This window comes from Salmo salar, chromosome 10, assembly GCF_965601325.2.
Source record: "Salmo salar chromosome 10, fSalSal1, whole genome shotgun sequence".
Lineage (NCBI taxonomy): Eukaryota > Metazoa > Chordata > Actinopteri > Salmoniformes > Salmonidae > Salmo > Salmo salar.
In genome coordinates this window covers 64,141,908-64,154,121 of record NC_138300.1, presented here as the reverse complement: position 1 = coordinate 64,154,121, position 12,214 = coordinate 64,141,908, and the positions used below count along the sequence as shown (strand labels likewise).

Genomic DNA, 12,214 nt, shown 5'->3' with positions numbered 1-12,214 from the left:
AGTATTTTATGGAAATGATAAATGAACCCCATTGAAAATAAATGAAGGCCGGCCTACACACCAGCATCCTCCTCCTGAATCCTCCGCAGTCTCTAAATTGTCCACCCCTCCATTTGTGGCATTGTAATCCATTATGATTTCTGGTTTTTGATGTTCCTGGCCACAGATTCTCCCATCCCTATGCAGCATACTCATGAGTATCACATTTTTGCCTTTCTTTGACACATAGGACACTAGGGACGTGTCGGCCGTCAATATTTTTTGACCAATATTGACCCAGCGCTGGGTTGTCAAAATTACCCAAATTGGTTATTTTTAACCCAGCATTTTTTTAGAGTAACAATAATTCATTTTTGAAAAATTATATGAATTGCCATATTAGACATAGCTCAATTTGTATCTTTCAAGATGCCAAAATATAAATAGTTTTCTGTATCCTAATTTTATTTAGTTTTCTGATTGTTTCAGTGTCTGCATTCAATAAGCTTTGAACGAAGGACTTCCACAGGGCCGCAATCTCCAAAGTTCACTCAAAAGTTTCTGTTTTTATTACATTTATTGCATTTTTTTAATTATCTTTTAAACTTCCATTGGTTAATCTATTGTTCAGTTATCACTTGGCTCATGTAAATAATTATGTAGTTGCCCTTTAAAACCTGTTACGGCTAGATGTTCCGCTAGCGGAGCGCGAAATTCAAATTAAATAATTTGAAATATTTAACATTCTTGAAAATACACATGCAATATGTCAAAACAAAGCTTAACTTCTTGTTAATCCAGCCACCGTGTCCGATTTCAAAAAGGCTTTACAGCGAAAGCAAACCATGCGATTATCTGAGGACAGCACCCCACCATACAAACACATGAAAATCATATTTCAACCAAGCAGGTGCGACACGAAAGTCAGAAATAACTATATAATTCATGCCTTACCTTTGAAGATCTTCTTCTGTTGGCACTCCAATATGTCCCAGAAACATCACATATGGTCCTTTTGTTCGATAAACCCCTTTTTTATATCCCCAAAATGTCCATTTATTTGGCGCGTTTGATTCAGAAAAACACCGGTTCCAACTCGCCCATTATGACGACAAATTATATAATAAGTTACCTGTAAACTTGTCCAAACATTTCAAACAACTTTCCTAATCAATCCTTAGGTATCCTACAACGTAAATAATCAATATAATTTAAGACGGAATATACTGTGTTCAATAGCGGATAAAATGAAAGTGGAGCGAGGTCCAGGTCGCACGCACCAAACAAAAAAGTACACTTGGCTTGACTCTCATTCTGAATAGCTGTACTTCTTAATTTCTCAAAGGAAAAACATCAACCAATTTCTAAAGACTGTTGACATCTATCTAGTGGAAGCCATAGGAACTACAACCAAGTGCCTCTTAAATCTAGTTCCCCATAGAAAACTCAGTCAACTAAAAAAAAAAAACTATCCTGGATGGTTTGTCCTCAGGATTTCGCCTGCCAAATAAGTTCTGTTATACTCACAGACAATATTTTAACAGTTTTAGAAACGTTAGAGTGTTTTCTATCAAAATCTACCAATTATATGCATACCCTAGCTTCTGGGCCTGAGTAGCAGGCAGTTTACTTTGGCCACGCTTTTCATCCAGACATGAAAATACCACCCCCTATCCCAAAGAGGTTTTAAACATCCTAATGTCATCATCCCTATAGTGTAAATGTTGTTTTTATTAAACAATTAAATTGGGAAATATAGTCTTTGCTATTATCTTCATTACCATGCTGCACATTGAAGATGTGTTGTTTAGTATATTTACTACATTTAGTATGTTTTTTACTCTGAAGTACGTCCACTTAAAGTTATGTGATTTGGTTTATGTGGACACATTTCAATGTTTTTTTAACACACAGTAACCAAAAACCTGATAGAATTTGCATGTTCATACTGAGTTTGCAGCAAACATAATGTTTTCCACAAGTTTCCCAGAAGTTTACAAGTTGCTGCAAATTTACCGCATCAGTATGTCACAAAACTAATTTGCATGTGAAAATATGAGCTTGCAGGAAATTGGCCAAAGTTTTGCCACAACTGTTGTCCAGAAGCCTGTTTTTTTGGCAAGGGGGTGTAGTTCTGAAAACGCATTCAGCATGGATTTACAACAAATCACAAGAGCCTGTACAATCTAAATTAATCTAGCACCGTTATCGCTACAGTATGTGTTTATAAACATTGTGCAAATAACTGGAAAAGATAACAGTAAAAATGTAGTGTACTGTAGATTAGAGGCTAAGGGGTTGGGTGTAGAAAGGTGGAAAGTACAGTAAGTAGTTAAAAACAGCCTTTTAATATCAGACCTTTGATATAGGGGTTACAAAGAGAGACGGTCACCAACTATACAATGAAGAGACAGCCACAAATATTTTCAGTAAGATCATTTATATACACATATGGCTTCAACCAACATTTGCAAAAATTGAACTTGTTGCATTTTTTTGTTGTAAATATGGCACAAATAGAATAGTGTCAGGCACTTGCCCCTCAAGGAGAGGTTCCAAGAAAGCACTGTGGTCTAGCTAGCTGGTCTGGGTTGTCATTTAAAGATATGACTACTAATGTCTAAAGACCTGGGGCTGGATTTCTACTAAGCTAACACATGGAATTATTTTAAGATGGTCATACCAACAATAATTTAGCTATTTGATTTGGAAATGTAGGACCCCTGCAAGAATAATTATTTTTTAAATGTTTTAATATTTGATTAAACATTGAATTTGGCCTTCCTGCTATTAGCCCATATAAATGCATTGAATAACATATTCATGCATGGCAAAACAGATTATTCCAAAATAAATCAGAAGGAAGCATATTTTGAAGTGTCTGTCCTATATCTGATAGCTAAAAGAAAGATCAGCAAATACAACTTTTTTGAATGCCCATATTTAACCCCTTTTTTGGCACTAAAGTACTTTCATACAGTGCATTCGGAAAGTATTCAGACCCCTTTCCTTTTTCTACATTTTGTTATGTTAAAGACTTATTCTAAAATTGATTAAACTACATTTTTTCCTCATTAATGTACACACAATACCCAATAATGACAAAGCGAAAACAGCTTTTTAGAAAATTTTGCAAATGTTTAAAGCATAAAAAACATTAATACCTTATTTATATAAGTATTCAGACCATTTGCTATGAGACTCATAGACACATGCTTAGGCGCATCCTGTTTCAATTGATCATCCTTAAGATGTTTCTACAACTTGATTGGAGTCCACCTGGGGTAAATTAAATTGACTGGCCATGATTTGGAAAGGCACACACCTGTCTATACAAGGTCCCACAGTTGACAGTGTATGTCAGAGCAAAACCAAGCCATGACATTGAAGGAATTGTCTGTAGAGCTCTGATACAGCAGGATTGTGTCGAGGCACAGATCTGGGGAAGGGTACCGTGAATCCGATCAAACTTTTCTGGAGAGACCTGAAAATATTTCAGGTTTTTCTTTACAATAAATTAGCAAAAATTTCTAAAAACTCGTTTTTGCTTCATCATTGTAGGGTATTGTGTGTAGATTGATGAGGAAAAAAACAATTTAATACATTTTTGAAAAAGGCTGTAACGTAACAAAATGTGGCAAAAGTCAAGGGGTCTGAATACTTTCCGAATGCACTGTATATACTCACAGACATTGTTTGTACCGGGCGAGTCTTGTGAGGCCAAAGCATTCGGATGCTAGACATTTTTGTGAGAATAACGATTTTCTAGATGTCTCCTGGTCTGACAAACACCGCTGTAGCTCCGCATCTGTGGTGGAAGGCCGACATAGAGGGATACAGTGGATTGATATGCAGCCTATGCAAAAAAACACATCTCATCTTAGACAGACAGATTTTGATGGGGATTTTGTTTTATGCTAATTAGATTTCTGTGGGGGCTCGGACATCGACTCTAGGGGGGTGGTTGGATGTATTTTTTTTAACACTAAGGCTAAATAATTCCAGACAACATTTACATGGCAGAATAAACATTTACCAATAACATTAACATGTAATGAACACTTACCAGAAACAACTTCAAGTCAGAGTCAACACCAACTCATCAACAGTGATTTTAAGGTCAGAATTAACATTGAACAATAACCATTGACTTAAAATATTTTCCATTGTCAAAATATGATACAAATCATATCAACTGTTAACAATTCTACCTCGCTCCAAATCATAACTAACAAAACAGTAAATTCTCTATATAACAAACAGCAACAGCTACCTTACAATATATATTCTGAATATAGATCATCTGTAATGCATAAACAAATCGCATTGAATAATTATATTATACTTTCATGGCATTTCACACATACTGTATATCAAAATACATTTTGCTTTCTGTACATAAGTTAAGAAATGTAACCGGCCCAAACACTTTTTTATGTTTGAGGATAAGCATTTTTCTGTAAAATCTTTTTAATCAAAACAAATTATATGAAACACTTGAGCAACTACAAAACTTTAGTAGTGCAACATCTTAAATGAAAGTTGGTCCTACTTGTATTCATTCAACTTTTGTGTATTTTTTTTATTTAACTAGGCAAGTCAGTTAGGAACAAATTCTTTTTACAATGACAGCCTAGGAACAGTGGGTTAACTTCCTTGCTCAGGGGCAGAACAACAGATCTTTACCTTGTCAGCTCGGGGATTCGATCTGGCAACATTTCGGTTACTAGCCCAACGCTCTAACCAGTAGGCTACCTTTTAACATTTCTACTTTTAGTTATTGTTTTTTATATATACAAACAGCAGCTACGTAACAATGTCTGTTACAAAATCAAAAAACAGCACTTAAATCAAAATAGTAACAAAGTTTATATTTTATACAATATAATTGTCTCAGGGATGATGATCTTAAAGCTGGCATTTACTAAAGTGTTTGCATCCCAAATTGCACCCTAATCCCTATGGAATTTAGCCCAAAAAAGTGCACTACAGTGCATTCGGAAAGTACTCAGACCCTTTGACTTTTCCAACATTTTGTTATGTTACAACCTTATTTTAAAATTGATTAAATCGTTTTCCCCCCCTCATCAATCTACACACAATACCCAAAAATGAAAAAGCAAAAACAGGGGAAAAAAATAAATTTAAATGTAAACAAAAAACAGAACATGAAATATTACATTTACATAAGTGTTCAGACCCTTTACTCAGTACTTTGTTGAAGCACCTTTGGCAGCGATTACAGCCTCGAGTCTTCTTGGGTATGACGCTACAAGCTTGGCACACCTGTTTTTGGGGAGTTTCTATCATGGGCCACTCAAGGACATTCAGAGACTTGTCCCGAAGCCACTCCTGCATTGTTTTGGTTGAGTGTTTAGGGTCGTTGTCCTGTTGGAAGGTGAACCTTCATTCCAGTCTGAGGTCCTGAGTACTCTGGAACAGGTTTTCATCAAGATTTCTCTGTACTTTGCTCCGTTCATCTTTCCCTCGATCCTGACTAGTCTCCCAGTCCCTGCCACTGAAAAACATCCCCACAGCATGATGCTGCCATAACCATGCTTCACCATAGGGATTGTGCCAGGTTTCCTCCAGACATGACGCTTGGGATTCAGGCCAAAGAGTTCAATCTTGGTTTCATCAGATCTTGTTTCTCATGGTCAGAGTCCTTCAAGTGCCTTTTGGCAAACTCCAAGCGAGCTGTCATGTACCTTTTACTGAGGAGCGGCTTCCGTCTGGCCACTACCATAAAGGCCTGATTGGTGGAATGCTGCAGAGATGGTTGTCCTTCTGGAAGGTTCTCCCATCTCCACAGAGGAACTCTGGAGATCTGTCAGAGTGACAATTGGGTCTTGGTCACCTCCCTAACCAAGGCCCTTCTCCCCTGATTGCTCAGTTTGGCTGGAGGGCCAGCTCTAGGAAGAGTCTTGGTGGTTCAAAACTTCTTCCATTTAAGAATGATGGAGGACAATGTGTTCTTGGCGACCTTCAATGCTGCAGCCATTTTTTGGTACCCTTCCCCAGATCTGTGCCTCAACACAATCCTGTCTCGGAGTTCTACGAACAATTCCTTTCACCTCATGGCTTGGTTTTTGCTCTGACATGCCCTGCCAACTGTGGGACCTTATATAGACAGGTGTGTGCCTTTCCAAATCATGTCCAATCAATTTAATTTACCCCAGGTGGACTCCAATCAAGTTGTAGAAACATCTCAAGGATGATCAATTGAAACAGGATGCGCCTAAGCTCAATTTGCTATGAGTCTATGAGTCTCATAGCAAAGGGTCTGAATACGTATGTAAATAAGGTATTCCTGTTTTATTTTTAATAAATGTGCAACATTTTCTATAAACCTGTTTTCACTTTGTCATTATAGGGTATTGTGTGTAGATTGATGAGTAGAAAACATATTTTATACATTTTAGAATAAGGCTGTAACGTAACAAAATGTGGAAAAAGGGAAAGGATCTGAATACTTTCCAAATGCACTGTATATAGGAACTAGGGTACTGTTTGGGACGGAGTCACTCATGATAAGATCTCTGTAGATACTGCATACCCTATCTTAAACGTTTCATTCATTTTAAACAATCAACATATTAATGTATTATTATTTACAGTGAGGTCACATATGTATGCTGAAAGTTAGTAATGGGTATTATTTTGAAATGAGCAAAAAATAAATGGAAACAACAGAAATTGAAAGAATAAATATATAACTCAGTACACACATGGCTGGTAAGGTTTGTGAACAGTCTATTCTAGCATCAACAACTTATCCATACTGTGAATTAAGAAAAAAAGTTATGTATCATATTTTCCATACACAATCCCTACGCACTGTGACAGAAAAAGGAAATGCAAAAAAAATATATATATATCCCTTCAAGATGTTGAGAGGTAAAAAGTTCGAGGTGTGAGTGTGCAATAACTCATCTTGCAGGCCTGATATCGCTCCCGGGCCTGGAATTTGAGACTGCTGATTAAGGTTATGTCCCAAAAGGCACCTATAGGGTACCATTTGGAATGCAGACGTAGAATCATAACAGGTTACTCTGGGAATTACTATACATTACAATGCTATGTCCACTAACAAATAACATCTAAGCCTTCACTTTCCCAAACTTAGATTCTAAATCAGGGATGGGCAATTTTGATGGGGGTGGGGTCAAGAAAAACTTATAATGAGAGGCTGCAGAGGCTCGCGGGTCTGCGTACCCACATCCATTCCCACACATACAGTCAGAGCTGGCCCTTGCCTTTTGGGGGCCCTAAGTTACATTTTGCTGAAATTCTACACATTTTGCCATGGGGCGGAGAGAAATGTTTGTAGTTTTTAATATGATCTCTGAGGGAGAGTGACTAACAAAATCAATGGGAGCTCCCCGGTCGGGAATTCAACCATGATTACTACAAGTTTAGATAGCTGGAGACTAGACTAACTTTTTAAAAAAATGCTAATTGGGTGACTGTCACTAACTAGGTTTCCATCCAATTGGCGACTGATTTTCATGCAAATATTCTAAAATCTGCATAACAAACTATATGTGCATTAACAGAGACGTTTCCATCATTTACTTATTGTGGATAAAAGGCTGTGCATGAGGACTTTGTACAGAATAAAAAATACAAGTTCAATTCATTTCCATCTCAATTTTAAATCTACTGATGGTGTTCTCACAAAACAAATTGTGCTATATAGCCAAACGTGCCCACTCTGATATTGGCACTTGCACTCTAGCCAACAGCTTGCAGATACAGTGCGGGTATAGCCTACATGATGAGATTATTATGGACAAAAGGAAGAGATTACCAAACGGCAGCCAAGCATCATTGATCATGTCTCCAGAATAAGACCCCCAATATTTATTGGAAAATAACATCAAGCTCATCACCTTGCACTTTCACCACCCTGTGAAGTTCATTATAACTTATTTCATATGTAGCCTAATAAACGTCATGCTTTCCCGACTGGTCGTAATGGGAGGACCGCACAACATCTCGGGAAAATAATGTTCTAAATTAATAGGAACAGAATAGTAACAACTATTTTAAGCAAAATGTGAGACTATATACAGGTAACTGCCTAAATAAATCACCTGGACCGTGCTCCCACCCATCCAGGACATCTACTTGAAACGGTGCCTGAGGAAGGCCTGCAGCATCGTCAAGGACCCCACACACCCCAGCCACGAGCTGTTCACTTCCTTACCATTGGGCAGACAGTATTGCAGCATGAGGTCTGATTCCAACAGGCTCAGAGACAGTTTCTATCTACAAGCCATCAGACAGCTGAACACTTGAACTGGACTGACAACCTGCAATGACTCTCCGCACCTCAGCACACATGCACTCACTCACCCACACAGACATGGGCACGCACACTCGCACACACACCAACAAACAAACACACACACACACACACACACACACTCACACACACATTCATGCTACACATAACACAACAGCTTCTAATTATTATTGATAAATACTGCACAGTTTAAACACTTGCCCCCCAATCAACCCTTCTCCAAAACGTGTAAATATTGGACTATAAATTGTGCCTTCCTGTATTATACTTATGCTAAAAAAAATATTTATTCTAATGAGCAATTTACTTTATGTACATATTATAATTTTTTATTGTTGTTGCATTGTCGAGAAGGAACATGCGACTAATAAAACTTGAATAAAGGAATCACCAACATAAAGTTTCTCAATAGGTTGTTGGGCAAGCCAGAACACCTTCAATGAACCTTGGCATAGATTCTACAAGTGTCTGGAACTCTATTGGAGGGATCCGACACCATTATTCCATAATAAATTCCATAATTTGATGTTTTGTTGATGGTGCTGGAAAACGCTGTCTCTGGTGCCGCTCCAGAATTTCCCATAAGTGTTCAATTCAGTTGAGATCTGGTGACTGAGACGGCCATGGTATATGGTTTACATTGTTTTCATGCTCATCAAACCATTCAGTGACCAATTGTGCCCTGTGGATGGGGGCATTGTCATCCTATGGTGGCATAGCCATGGTAGCCAAAATAATGGTCCTCATCATGATAGGATGTTAATTGCTTAACTAACTGAGGAAACACAACTGTATGGAAGCACCTGCTTTCAATTTACTTTGTATCCCCCATTTAATTGTGTTTTATTATTTTGGCAGTTACCTGTAGAATAAGTACACTGACTCCAAAACATCAGGTTAGTTGGGTAACACGTTGTGGTTCGTGATAAACAGGGAAGCAAAGATGCAGGGCTCATATGGAAGAAAATAGCTCAAATCCTGTGTTCTGTGAGTTAAACTAGGTTCCATTATCAGCCTTTCAAATTACCACTGCCCTCTTAAAGCAAACAGCGCCCTCACACCCACAGACAGGGAGGGAGAGACAGACAGAGAGAGGGTGAGAGAGCGAGAGAGAGAAGGAAGGAGTAGAGATAAAGTGAGAGAGAATATTAAGGCATAAGGAGAGGTGAGTAAAATAAAATTCAGGAGAGTGGGAGGGAGATATTTTGGAAGTGGGAGAAAGAACAAGTAGTATATTGGGAAGTGAGCTGATTGGAGAAAGGCCAGGAAGGGAGAGTTTGATTGTCAAATTCATTAGATGAGAGAAAAGTAGATGGAATGATGAATCGTAACTCAGGAGTGACTTGAAGAGGGAGAGAATGGAAGACCGATGAAAGGCTGAGGTGAGAATAGCCTAAGATGTTGGATAAGTAACCCCTTGCTACACCTCTCTGATTTGTCCTGTCACTGAAATACACTGAATCTACTATCACTGAACTAGTCTGATATGTACTATCACTGATATATAATCACTGTGATTATGGCTATTCCTATGCTGGACTGGTTCCTGGGTACATGGTTCAACATAGAATATCGGCAGTTTGAAAGGCTTTTTAATGCATAGACCGAGAGAAACTAAGACATTTCTGGTTTTAGGGAAATAGGAAAAAATTTAAGAATATTCTGTATCACAAATATACACACAGCATATAGCATATACTGTGCATTTGGAAAGTATTCAGAACCCTTGACTTTTTCCAAATGTTGTTACGTTACAGCCTTATTCTAAAATGGATTAAATACATTTCTTTTCTCATCAATCTACACACAATACCCCATAATGACAAAGTGAAAACAGTTTTTATTTTAATTTTAGCAAATGTATTAAAAATAAACAACATAAATACCTTATTTACATTAGTATTCAGACCCTTTGCTATGAGACTCAATACTCGGAAGAAGTTTGGAACCACCAACACTCTTACTAGAGCTGGCCGCCCGGTCAAACAGAGCAATCGGGGGAGAAGGGTCTTGGTCAGGGAGGTGACCAAGAACCCGATGGTCACTCTGACAGAGCTGGAGAGTTCCTCTGTGGAGATGGGATAACCTTCCAGAAGGTCAACCATCTCTACAGCACTCCACCGATCAGGCCTTTATGGTACAGTAGCCAGACGGAAGCCACTCCTCAGTAAAAGACACATGACAGCCTGCTTGGAGTTTGCCAAGAGGCACGTAAAGGACTCTCAGACCATAAGAAACAAGATCTTCTGGTCAGATGAAACCAAGATTGAACTCTTTGGCCTGAATGCCAAGAGTCACGTCTGGAGGAACCTGGGAACATCCTTACGGTGAAGCATGGTGGTGGCAGCATAATGCTGTGGGGATGTTTTTCAGTGGCAGGGACTGGGAGACTAGTCAGGATCGAGGCAAAGATGAACTGAGCAAAGTACAGAGAGATCCTTGATGAAAACCTTCTCCAGAACGCTCAGGACCTCACACTGGGGCAAAGGTTGACCTTCCAACAGGACAACGACCCAAAGCACACAGCCAAGACAATGCAGGAGTGGCTTCAGGACAAATGTCCTTGAATGGCTCAGCCAGAACCCAGACTTAAATGTGATCGAACATCTCTGGAGAGACCTGAAAATAGCTGTGCAGCGATGCTCCCCATCCAACCTGACACAGCTTGAGAAGATCTGCAGAGAAGAATGGGAGAAACTCCTCAAATGCAGGTGTGCTAAGCTTGTAGTTGTAATGTGTGCGCTGGGAGTCGGGAAGCAAGTTCAGGGAGTGAATCATTTAATTAATAAATGAAAACATAATACAAAACAAGAAACACGAACAATGCACAGACATGAAACAGAAACAATAACACCTGGGGAAGGAAGCAAAGGGAGTGACATATATAGGGAAGGTAATTAGGGAGGTGATGGAGTCCAGGTGAGTCTGATGATGCGCAGGTGCGCGTAACGATGGTGCCAGGTGTGCGCCATAATGAGCAGCCTGGTGACCTAGAGGCCGGAGAGGGAGCACAACAAGACTCCAGGTTGTAATCACTGCTAATGATGCTTCAACAAAGTAATGACTAAAGGGTCTGAATACTTATGAAAATGTCACATTCAGGTTTTTTATTTTATACAATTACAAAAAATGTTTTTGCTTAGTAATTATGGGGTGTTGTGTGTAGATTGATGAGGGGGAAAAACAATTTAATCAATTTTAGAATAAGGATGTAACGTAACAAAATGTGGAAAAAGTTGAGCGGTCTGAATACTTTCCGAATGCACTATATGTTTGAAGTATAGTAGCATATTTACATCGATAATATCTTATTCAGACATAATATGTCAAACTTTTTTTGACAACCTTATTGAAAAGCACCTTGAAGGGTGGTACAGACCCCACTTGAATGTGAAATAGAACCGACTCCGTTCCAGTTGTTTTTGAAGCGCTAAAACCAGCCCTGATTTTGAACATAAAAAAATAAATACACACTTGCAAAAACATAATGTGAGATCCCAAAAACTAAAATAACATAATAAACACAAAACATTTTTCACAATAAAACATTGCTTTAAGAGTCTCCAGCTTCTTCCAAGTACTGTTGAAGTGAATGATATTGTGCTGAGTCAAGTGCTGCTATATTTACAAGGCCAACTTTAGACCAGCCTTTCCCTCACAGTCTCAGCCAGCGCAGTACCTCCGTAGCCATTGATCTTCGCAAATCTACAGGGTCTAGATATGTAAACACAGTTTAGTGATGGAGTTTCCACCTTATTTCTTCCACCTTACATATCTGCAATGGATAGTGACAGAATTGGGACGGGCTGATGATAGTCCTCTGGAGAGGGGCAATGGTTTCTTTAGAGGCCAGTGGAGAATGGTGAAAAACCTGAAAAATCAAAAATGTAAAACCATCAATAACTGCATAATTAATGTATTAAAGGA

At 38.6% G+C, this 12,214-nt stretch overlaps 1 protein-coding gene across 1 annotated transcript in view; it reads right to left on the bottom strand.

The window, feature by feature from the left end:
- Nucleotides 1–4,078: 4,078 nt before the first annotated feature.
- LOC106560693 (forkhead box protein O1-A) overlaps nt 4,079–12,214 on the bottom strand; it is an 80,079-nt gene continuing 71,943 nt past the window's right edge. Inside the window, exon 4 of the mRNA XM_014123816.3 lies at nt 4,079–12,158. The gene's annotated coding sequence lies outside the window, so the exon portion shown is untranslated. The remainder of the gene's footprint in view (nt 12,159–12,214) is intronic.